Raw genomic sequence first — 12,064 nt, 5'->3', positions numbered from 1 at the left:
CACCCTCCAGCCCCCATCACCATACTTCTTTTATTTTCTTCCCTTCTCTCTCCGTGCATAGGGAGTGGTGTTTTGGCAGTCATGTGACTTTTTGTCTGAACACAATTGCCGGTGTTTTCCATTGGCCGATTTTCTTTGAAAGAGCGTTGGTTTCCTGGGTGACGGGGAATGGCGGAACCACTTCACTTTTCTCTGCAGCTGCCTCCCCCCCTACCTCCCCCCTCCCGTTTGCATTGCTCTAAGCCGGTCTCTCTCTGTCACTCTCTTGCACAGGCTGTGGTGGAGCAGGTAGCCCGTGAGCACGGCACACAGACAGTGACAGGGCTGTGTGGTTCTTCCTCCTCTCCCTCTTCTCCTTTTTCATCGGGCAGGCAGTCACAGAGACCATTAGACTGCAGGAGGTGAGTGAAACAAATGGCCTTGTTTGTTGAGTGTGTTTCTTTTTTTCACTGAGTGGTTTCTTTTTTAGTGGAACACATGCCCGGACTTGTTTTCAATACTGCAAAAATCATACAATGTAAAGGACATATTAGCCGGTGATTAAACAATGACTTATTGTTTTAAAGTTAAATCTAAGTTAGTCTTTGTCTATGTGACAGATGCTCTTATTAGTCTTATTAGTCAAAACGGTAACATCATTTGACATCTTAAGGAAAATGCTTGCTTAACCCTGTGACCATATAAAATTAAGTGATGTTAACTGATAATGAATCATTCAGAAATTATTTCCAGCAGCAGTATGATTGTGTTTTGTAATTACTATAAACCGTGCGTTGGCGAGGCATGGCTATTTAAATGTCCAACAGGACAGACTATGACTAAAACTATGTGTAGATAACTCGGTCAAGATGGGCCAAAGTTATTTCTCTGCTGTAATAAGAGCTGCACAGTAGGCTTAGTTCTTTTTTTTGTGTTCCATGAGAGATTCAACAGCTGTGTGCGCTCTCTCCACTCTGCTCAAACACCGTATGGGTTGTGTTTGGGAATCGGGCCACTTTGTGAGGATTTTCTGGCATGGTTACCGTCCTGAAGTGGTGCCCTCTCTGCACCCCTGGTTGGGCTCCACCAACCAGGTGGTCGCGGCTGTGTCGGGTTACCGTGGCAACGCTGAAAACGGGCTCCCTGCCCCTCCCTCAGGTGCACTTTATCTGATGACCTGAAGGATCCTTTGCAAACACAAACACAAACACATGCCTATGAGAGCATCTGTTGGCTGACACTTGACCCCTCACATAGACAAGGGACACTTGAAAGAAGAGTTTGCCAGTGGCAGAAATGACTTATTTTAGTAAGAATAATAATGTTGTCTTACATGTGTGGCTGTTTAGGTTCGCTGATTTTTGCTGCGTGTATCCACAGAATGTTAAAAGCTGCATGGGCTTAAGTAGTCCCTTTCATACTTTTTTTCAGCAGGTTAGCCTCTCCTCAGGCTATACTCTTGTCTCTTTGTAAAACATAAAGCTATTTATGTCTGGCTGTTGACCTTAGACAACCTCCAAGTCTGGAGTCTCATTGAAGCCCATGTTTTGTGTAAAGTCATGCATTAGGGTGCTATGTTTGAGAACACAAATTGCACCAAGTCTTGTTACCTGCAGGCATGTATTTTTAATTTAAAGCTGCACAGTCAGATGTAGGGCTGCACGATATGAGGAAAATATCGAATTACTATTATTTTGACTGATGTTGCAATTGCAATATGATTCACGATATTGGAGTGAACGATCATCATTCTTCAAAACCTTTTCATTGAAAAACATTAAAATTAAAAGGATTTTTAGGCCTGGACGTCTCTGCAGCACCACAATACTTTATTCAGAATGGTTTGACACATATTTTGCCTTTAACAAATATGGCACCCCCCTGCGATTTGGATATTGCACTAGTCCATATTGCAATTTTGATAAAATTGTGACTAATTGTGCAGCCCTGTGGCCTGGAAATCAAACTATTTTCATGAATGTGATGACTTAGACGTACCAATTGCTCGTCTGTATTGAATGTTTGGAGATCCATAAAGCGAGAAGGAAGAAGAGCTCGAATGTGTGTCATTGATCCCCAGCCTGGTATCGCACAGCTGATGCAACCAGGAGGAAACTGGCACTGAGGCCTTGTTGTTGCTTCTGACGGGCTGCCATGATGTCACCACTGCTGACCCGACAATCCTAACATTCCTGCTGATAGGGTTTTACGCAGACGTGAAGGGGAGTATGTGGGAGACATGTGGGAGAGATGCTCAGACATTGCAAACATATGCCCTTTGTCTAAGCGCTGATTAGTGATCGGGCATATCCACCAACACACGCGCCGTACGTCATTAATTCAGTCCCATGCACATGCCCACTCCAGCACACACTCAGACCCTCTAGCAACCCGATAAAGATGGTAATGGAAGTCTCACCGGCCTCGTTAAAATTCAACAGGTCTTCAAGTGTCTGTGCTTGAAGTTCTGGTGAATCCCTTTTTGCATATATCCTCTGCTTCGAACTCAAATGTCTGTTGTTAAAATGGTATGATTAGAGAACTCCATTATGCACTGCTGTCATCAGGTCTTTGGATGTGTGTAAGAGGCCATGCATACATTTCTCTGTTTGTGTGTGTGTGTGTGTGCTTTTAGCTCATAATTGTAGCAAAAGTACAAAAGACTTTCTTACTATAACACAGTTACAGCTTTCCTTTGATCCAGGAATGCCACCGAAGGAAAAAGATGACAGTCTCGGTGCAGTTAAAGCTTTTAAGTGCTGTTTTTCCTGCAGGTGTTTGGATAGCCCTTTCCCCCAGACACCGAGTGGAATAGACCAGTTCCAACGGACAGAAAAGTGTGGGGGACATCTCAGTCTATGTGGAGGACAAACGGAAAAGCATTTAGACTTGACAAAAAGATGTAAGAAAACATTGTCAAACGAACTACAGGCGGAGGCATGTAGCTAGACGGACTGGGCGTCAGTGAGCGCGCCCGGGGGCCTCTCCCCCGCTCTGTGTGGGGCTTACAAAGCTTTTGTTCACCTCCGACCCCTGACCTGCTCCCACCTGATAGCTCCCCTGTCACTAACTAGCATTTCCTGTGCATCCAGTGGCTTTTGTTTTTTACTGAGATCATCATTAAATCAGCAGTTCCAACCCCCCCACGCAGGGCAGTATCTCATCTTTCCTACTCTTTGTTTCCTTGCTCTGTCAGTGCACATGGCGAGCCTTGACCAGGGCTGTAGCCTGTGGTTTGGGTTCCCGTTCTGTCCTGAGAAATCCTCCGCTTAGCACGGACCTGAAGCTTGTACGGAAGGGGGTCACGGGCAGTAGTGTCTTGTTGCCTTTGACTCTCTTTTGTTCCCTGGCTCACTTACACTCCTTACATGGGAAAGACACGGAGACAAATGAAAAGGCCCCACCGTCAACATCCCATCCAAATTGTGCATAAGTGAAAAGTTGAGGGCCCCACGACAGTCACCGCTTTCTCCCGGTGCCAGTCAGGCTGGCTGTAGCCTATTTCCATTTACTGATAGGAACAGCACACAGCAGAACAGTGTGACGCTAATGGTACAGCTTCATCTCAAGGGACAGAGAATGACTATACATCTAGAAGTAGGATGAAAACAAACTGGCTTCACTAGAGGGGATGAAGAAAGGAGATGAGGCATTCTGAGGCACTAGTTAGCTACTTCCAACATGACCACTTGGAAGCATTGAAGGACAATGTTGCAACTTAGGAGTTAGGTCCACATGTTTTTCCTCTCTAAAAATAACTTTTCATATAGCTCCTCAAAAATGCAGTGGGAGAAGTGCTTTTTGAATGGTGGCAACTTAGTCCTGAGCCAGTCTGGACTGGTTCTGAATAAAAAGGGAGAGAATGAGTTGTGCCGGAGTGCGGCCAAAGTCCTGACAAGTCTCTTATGCATGGGCTTCGTTAGTGCGATCTGAAGAGTGTTCTTTTCTATCCTGCGTTTGGAGGAACGCAAAGTTTGTTTACCGGCAGTGTATATGTTGATCCAATTGATCCTCTTTTTTTTTTTCCTGTCTTTTTCACTTTGTACTCCCCTGTTATCTCTTTGTCCTCAGGTTCACCTTGGCAATGTATTTTCAATACAGCTGTTGTTGTTTGTAAGGAGATGATATAGTGACATGCATTTGCTTCCAAAACATGAATCATCGTCTGAGCCAGGTTTTCTGGGAAGAAAACAAAAGTCTTTGTCTGTTCTTGGTGTGGGATGTGCTATATTTAAGTCTCAACAGTACAATTACCTTTGCTGGTGAAAGCCATCTCGCTTGTCATAATGATACACAAGACATAGCTACACTACTGGAGCAACAGCACTGGCCTGACCATAATGAGACAGCAATGCTATACTTAGGCATGTTTGGCAAAAACAGAGCATTACTACCTTGCCTTGCTTGCGTTGTATGAAAACCGATGTCAACAAAAGTTCAGGATTTTGTAACTAGTTTAGGCTTCTGAAAATAGAGCTGTGTCTGCTCTCATTCCATTCACTGTCCAGGCTTTAGTCTTGACTGACCTGTTGCCCACCTGTTGAAAGCCGTTTTTAGTGAAAGGCTGAATAAATAAAGAGAGAAGAAGGGGTGGGGGTTTCCACAGGGAAGACGGGAAGGGGTGAGCTGTGGCAGCAACTTAATGCTGTCCATTCTTGGTGAATAATGGCTAACAAAGACACTATCAGCATGTATTCCCCTCACTCTGCTCCCCTCCACAGAACCTATTGAACTGCTGCCAGACCCAAACAGTCTATTTCTCAGCCTGAGAGCCATCTTCCTGTCTCGTCTGCGCTGAGTTATGGCTGGCTCGCCACTCTTTGGACAAATTTATACCTACTATCACTTGTCGAGGTATTAACTCAGTAGTGTGTGAAAACAGTCAAATAGCTATTCAGGGTATGGCGTTGAGTGCACTTTCAGCCTTTGTGCAACGGGGATAAATGGTTCAATAAGTACAAAATTAGGGAGGATTTCTTCTTAAAGCGCATGTTTTCACGCTTTTTAGACCTTGTCTTTGTTTGTTTTTTAGCTTTCTTTGCTGAATGCAGAGGGAGGGTGGAGGAGGAGGAGGAGGAGGAGGAGGAGGAGGAAAGGGGGTTGCAAGAATGTTTGAGTCACGCAGAAAAAGAGGGATGATATGTGGGGTTTGACAGGGAGGGTGGGATGAGGGAGGCACAGCAGTGGGAGGTGCCCTGAAGAATGCCTGGAAGGTGTCAGAGAGGTCTGGGAGGCGTTGGACTGATAATCCTCCACATCACATTACAATACCCTCACCCACCACTCTGATTTCAGCCCTGTTGTCTTTCCAGCTTCAGACTCTCAAACCGATGAGGAGGACTCACCGCCTGTTAACCATTGCTTTAGTCATGTCGTACAAGAAAAGATGAAGCAGGGTGTGGTTCTGACGACGGACAAGCACAGGACCACTGAAGTAATAGTCTGTCAAGATCCATAAAGTGTACTTACTGCTCTGCAGCTTTTAAAATGTCACTCCTCCTTTGCACCTCAGCCTTTTCTCAGTGTGGCCTTTAGTAGCTTAGCAATGCCTCAGGAGGCTCCCCCTCTCCCCAACAGTGTGGTTCAAGTGATTTGTCAGACAACACAGATCTGAGATGTGCCAAAAGCTTGGCTTTATAGGCAGAACAGAGAAACAGTTCACATGGATGCGAACCGACTCTCTGCGGGCCTCTATGACACAGCCTGGCTAAAAGCTACAGCAGTCTTCACAGTGGTCTTTTGTGTGCATGATTTAATGCATCAAATTAATGCAATTAATCTAATACATTTATTTTTGGAACGTCTGCTTTATATAATGTGCACACTGGTTATTAGGCCCTGTGACCGCATGTGCTCGTTAGTCGGATCAGAATTCAATCTGACGTCAGATAAAGGCAAGGTAAACACACGGATGAAGTAGGTATTGTTGATGGCCCGATGCTGTGGAGTAGAAAGTAAAATGTTTTGGAGGATTTTGAAACTGGCATCATCTTCTCTTTTCACTTTTGTCTGACTTGTTTTTTAAACCCCTTCCTGGACTTTTTTGCCACCAAATTCTTACACATGTTGTGACAAGCATTAGCTTCAGTATTTATAGCTATAATGTGTAGTTTCTGTCGCCCCCATGAGGAATTCTAAGTAATGACAACAAAGCTGTCAGCGCGTCCACATGATAGAAGTCTTCCGTGATCGCGCACCCCTCCCACCCCTCCTCCACGCAGTTGCTAGTAGCCGAGGAGGACATGGAGGATAAAATAAAAATGATGGACTCTTCAGGAGAGGTAATTATCTTCACTTGAGTTTCTGTGCGCGAAAGTCGCCAGACGCCAGAATCTTCTGAACATAGCCATACTGAGAAATACAGAGAGAGTTGTGTGGAGCTGATAGTCTTAATTAGCTTTGTAGCAACTCATTTGGCAACGGCTTTAATGTAACAGAAGTTCATTAATATCCAAAAGTTACGCACTAAAGCTTTAATGTGCTTAGTTCACACAAGGAAAATAAGCTAACTTAAAGTAATAGTTAGGTAGTCAAAATTGTGAGACATTAAGTAGCCATGGTTGCATAACAAATAACAAATTGACCAGAAAGAAGTATAAAATGTGGGTTAAAATAACAACCGGAATAATATACACCATGATAGACTTATCACAGGTACAGTATATCTGTAATGCCGTATATATTGGCCGATAAGTGACAAGAAAAAAAACGTACAGGAGTGGCAAAGATATTTTTGAGGTAGTTTAGAAACAGTGATGTCATAGTCCATCCACCAGAGAGCACTGACAAGTTTATTTCTTTATTCTAAAATGTCCTGCTCAGAACATATCTTGGTCACTGTGTTTAAAAAAACAAACTGATTTTAAGGCAAAAAACCTTTGTTTATGTTATAGGTTTTATAAAAAAAAATGAATTTCCACAGATATATAATTTTTGATTTTGATTCTGAAATATTTGTATCGCTTAAAAAAATCCAGCCTCCTTGTTAACAAGTGCTTTAATAACATCAATTAAACACGCCTGTACCTTCTAAAAACAGTTTGGTGCATGACACAGCTGATAACAGCAGGATGTACTGTACTTTACTGCTTTATTTGCTTATTCATATGATTTTACTATTCATTATCATGTGCACATAGTCTGCGGGCTAATATGTTTTATATTTAGTCTTTGCTGTATTTATTTATTTAAAACAATGTTCTGTTTCTGTCATGAGAGACGTGAGAAACAGAACATTTTTTTCAAATAAATACAGCACAGACTAAATATAAAACATATTAGCCCCGCAGACTATGTGCACATGATAATGATTAGTAAAATCATATGAATAAGCATATAAAGCATGACACCTTTGTTTTACATTTATGAAATCTGCTTGGTATCGGGTCCGTTTTCAGTGGCTTCAGTCTTTAGTTTCAGGTTCAGGGGGGGATGGAAAGGGAGGAAAGAAAAAAGACTAATAATGGTTCAAATGTAAGATTTAGGGAGATGTGATGATAAAGAGAGAAGAGGTGTCAATAGAAAAGAAGGGGTCAGCTTATGCTGAGGGGCTCCCACATATTCTGCCTGAGCCATTGGTCACGCAAGTCTTAGATCTGTGTTTGTGTGTGGGAGGGGGCTGTGGGGATAGAAGGCTCCGGATTGTGGCATTGTTTCCTAAATTAATGTTGAGCACTGATAACTGATTAGGCTTTTGTTTTGTACGTGTGTTGCTCTCTGGACCAGGGTGGTCAGATTTGTGTTGCTTCATTCTCTTATTTTCCCACAGGGTGTTGGCCAACTCAAACACAGACTCGTACGCAGGCTCTCCGACTGCACCTGGTCTGCCGGACTATGACCTCATTCCAGGAAAAGGAAGAAAATCACCTGACCGACTCATTTGTGTAATCAGCTGTTCATGTGAGGCAACAGGGTGGCTATCTTAACCCTCAGGTAATAGATCCTACTAACAGTAGAGACTTGTATGCAGGCAAAGAGCTTCAAGTTTTTTTCTGCTCTTATCTCTGAGCTTTCTTACATGCAGCCCTTTGTGTCACTGGGGAATGTAGAATACAAAGAGAATGACTGAGAAAATTGATACAGAGAGAGAACGACAAAGCCGGGAAAAAAACCACACTTTCAACTACCTGAAAAGGGGGAGGTACCTGATCTGTCAGCACGGCAAAAAAGGTTGGGGAGAAAGAGAGAGAGGAGTGACTGAAAGGGTGTGTTTCTGTGTGGGTGAGAGACAGAGAGAGGGAGGAGGGGTAGAGAGAGAGAGAGACAGAGAGACAGAGAGAGCGAGAGAGAGAGACTTTCAGATCTTGGCTGTGGTAGGGACACCCAGGAGAAGTGCATTCCTGAGGCAGCAAGCGAGGAGAAGGCAGTAAGAGAGCGGAGAAGTCGCGGCATCCTTTAAATCTCTCCGTGACCACGTCCGACTGCCTCTGACCTCCGGACTCTGGACTCGCACACACACTCACTCACTGCCTCGCACACAAGCCACAAAACCGGCTCCGCTACTCTGTCAGAAGTCAAGGATTCCCCCGAGTGAGGAAAAGGGAAGGAGAGAATTAGAACTGACAGAGGTGAGGAAATAAAGACACAGAAGAGAAGGCGAAGATCCTCCCACTCGGTGAGTGTTAAGGGCTTTTCTTTCGGAGATTGTTAGATTGTGTCCTTTGCCTGTTTAAATGTCAGCGTCGGCAAGTTTCTCTGAAGTCAGCCGATCTGTCTGTGGCTTTGCTGTATGTTTCAGCCTGCATGTAAAGACAGCTATTATTATTAATAATAAGTGCAACTTGTAGGTGCTTTTTTTGCGAGTGGCAGAGGAACAAAGCAAATTTTGTGTTTTGTCTCTGGGAGCCGAGCTGTGTCATTACATGTACCTGTTGACACTAGACCCGCCACCCATGTATTTCTGTATGAAACCAAAGGACTCAAACCTGTTTGGGTGAAACTCCACTCTTTGGGCACTCAGATGTTTTCACTTTTTTGTGTGTTTCTCTTTTCGTGAGTACACTCCCAGTATAAGTCAGAGAGCCAGCTTCTGGCTTTTGTGTGCAAAGTGTGTTGGAACTATTAGACAAGTGCATGCTATCTCTTGGACAGCCCTCCCGTCACCCAGGCTAGTATTAAAGATTAATTTATGGAGGGCATGAGCAGAGTTCAGCTCACTCGCTGCATGTTCCTACCTCATTTAACTGTTGCCGTGCTACCCATCTCAAATGCCAACACTAATGCGCAAAACCACTCTAAGCCCATTTAAAAATGGACTCATCGTTATGCATGGCTAGCCCCTTATTTAACATTTGTCAGCATGCTATGTGTCAGATAGTGGAACTTGGAGCTCATTAACAGTCTGCATTTGTTATCCAATCGGAGCCATCGATTGGAAACCCCTCACCCCCTCACCCACGGGAGGTGATTATTTTTGTTGCCTCACCGACTGTGGGAGTTACAGTTATACCTCACGTGTTATCGCTGCTTGTGTGTTTCACACGGTGAACTTGGTTGCAAAGAGATAATGGCATCATAATAAATGGCTGTAGGGGAAAGAACCAAATGGACAACTGTGACTCAAGCATATATCATAGCTTTAACTTGGCTGCCGGCCATTTATTTTAGTTCTAGTAATCCCTTTTTGTTGTTTTTCAGTTAACGTATTATGTACCTGCACCTAGTTTTCCTTGTTGAACTGCATTAGTCCCAGTTGCTCAGTTAACTGTCAGGTACTGATAACGACTGCATTCTCCCTGAGAAACCATTCATCTTTAAGTATAGTATTTGTATTGCTGGAATCAGTAAAATGTAGAAAGTTGAGCATGTTTGCTTCAGTTACTTGATGGACAGAGTGGAGAAGTGGTGATATAATGTACTGCTACATGTCCCCTCTCTTTGAAGCACTATCAGATGGCAGGATAATGAAGTGGTTGCCAGCAGTCTGAACACATTATTAAATTATTATTATTAAACTTTTCAACTTTCTTCGCAGCCTTGTTTAGTTAGCACTTTTTTCTCTCTCCCCTTCCCTTTGTGTCTACCTCACTGCCTAGATATTTCTTATTTTCTATCACATGAATGAGCCTGTTCAGCATAGGGAGAGCAGAGTGTCCTCTGAGAGTTGTCGTGCCTTGTTCTCCGCAATGTTATTTTCACGGCTCTTTCACTGCTTGAATACACAGATGGACTCGCCTCTTCTTCAAGAATAGTCTGTCTGTCTGTCTGTCTGTCTGTCTGTCAGCGTGCCTGTCTCTCACTCAGCTTGCATGGCAAGGAAAGCATGTCCACCCATGCACACCGAGGTATCTCTTGGGATTCTTGATGGAAATTTTCAAAGTCACTCTTCATGCTGCGAAGTGACTCAGTTTCTCCCGTCCTTATCAGGAGTGTTTCCTAACTCCTGCAGATGCACTCAGGGCCAGAGGTAATTGGAAACGCTATGACAGCACGTTGGCAAAATAATATGTTTGCATGTTATTTTGCCGACACGTTGGGATATCGTCTTTCTTTCTCACGTGTTGCTCCGTCTACCTCTCTTGCTCCCTCTTGTTCTTTCCGTGAGTCCTTTTTCCTCCTGCTTGTGCAATGTGATGGAAGGTAGTGCTCTGCTCAAGTCTGATCCATTAGGGATGAAAGCACACTGCAGTGATAAAAGATTGATCCCAGTCCTCCTTGCATCACATTCACATCCCTCACACCCTGCTCCCTCATCCTCCCTCACACCCCTATTTCCAATCCAATGTCAACCCAGTTTTCAATTTATCAAATCATCTGTACTTCTCTAAATAAATCATTTTCACCAAGTTTAATATGGCAGACTATCCTCACAGGGTTTCATAAAGAGGAACATTCTGCTTTTTTTGTGCAGGATGCAGTACTAAGCCAGTGATGCAAAGAAAATATCTTTCTACTTATATTTTTAAGAAGTAGAACTGTTCCTCCTTCACTTCCAGGTGCTTTTGTTCTACCAGGAAGGGTATTATGTACTTGGCTAGCAGAACCAGAAAGAGACTGGCATCCAGCCCGGCATACACAGGCCTTACTTCACCTGTTGAATCCAGGGAGGTAAAGGCAAACACAACAGACCTGTAGTTTGTCAGCTGGAAGGCTATAATTACTGAGAGGAAAGAGGGGATTTGGAGAAGGAATTTCACTGCGGTTCTGGTTTTACATCTTAAGACATGAACATTTTTAAGAGCACTTTACAACACATTATTGTGTTGTAATACAGCAAAAGAATTCTGGACTGATCAGAAACAAGTGTATAAGTCTTTTGACTGGAGGTTTGAGAAACATACCCTGAAGGGAATGTTTTTTTGTACTTTTTTTTCTTTTTCTACAGTTAACCTTTTTAGGGAGTGTTGTTGAAATAGTTTGAGGTCACTGAGCGGCATAGCCTGAATCTCTCTTCATTCACCCATCCTGTGCAGGTGAGAGGTTAGATTGAAGCACCTACTTGAAGAATCTCCTTACAGGGCCTAGTTCACCTAAGGATATGTTCTCCAATGAGTCCAGCTGACTGTAAAGTTCACCTGAGTGAACGCTGTCACGTCCTGTCATGGTGAAATTCTCCGTAGCCTTCATGGGTGTTTGCTCTGTCACGTCATCAAACCCATAGCTTCACATGTACTGTTCTGTTGTAACAGCTTGAAAACAATGGCAGGTTAAACTGTGGTTGCTGGGAGGTTATGGACGTCTGTGTCTCTCTCTACATGGCTCTTAATTCTACCATGTGTAGTGATTGTAGAGCGGGTAAACATCTCTGCCAGCCCCCTGGGACGGTCATGTGACTGTGTGTGTTTATGCGCGTGTGTGTGTGTGTGTGTGTGTGTGTGAGCAGCAGGTTGCTCCCTTGCTCAACCAGCCATGCCGTGTTGACGCTCTGCACACAGAGCTCTCTGGGCAGTAAATAACATGGTGCTTCAGCCAAGGGCCCAGGAGGGGGGTCAAGACGCCAGCAAGAAAGAGAAAATGTCTGCCTCAGGGATACTAAATAAACAGACAGGAGAGGAGAGAGGCAGGTGGACTTGACAGGCTCATCCCTCACGCTGAGAAGCAGAATCGCATGTAGATGTGTTTGATCAAGCACATTAGAAGCGAAACA

The 12,064-nt window shown here is 43.9% G+C and overlaps 1 protein-coding gene across 3 annotated transcripts in view; it reads left to right on the top strand.

The window, feature by feature from the left end:
- The window catches only part of rassf7a (Ras association domain family member 7a), a 36,927-nt gene that overhangs the window by 5,996 nt on the left and 18,867 nt on the right, over positions 1-12,064 (top strand). Inside the window, exons 2-3 of one of the 3 annotated variants that reach the window (XM_039808973.1) lie at positions 274-401; positions 7,748-7,911. The gene's annotated coding sequence lies outside the window, so the exon portion shown is untranslated. Of the gene's footprint in view, positions 1-273; positions 402-7,747; positions 7,912-7,951; positions 8,594-12,064 lie in introns of those variants that run through there. The other 2 variants (XM_039808974.1, XM_039808971.1) reach the window with 2 other exon arrangements.

Source organism: Perca fluviatilis, chromosome 8 (assembly GCF_010015445.1).
Source record: "Perca fluviatilis chromosome 8, GENO_Pfluv_1.0, whole genome shotgun sequence".
Classification (NCBI taxonomy): domain Eukaryota; kingdom Metazoa; phylum Chordata; class Actinopteri; order Perciformes; family Percidae; genus Perca; species Perca fluviatilis.
Note: the sequence above shows the minus strand (reverse complement) of the source record. Positions and strands in the feature narration are given on the sequence as shown.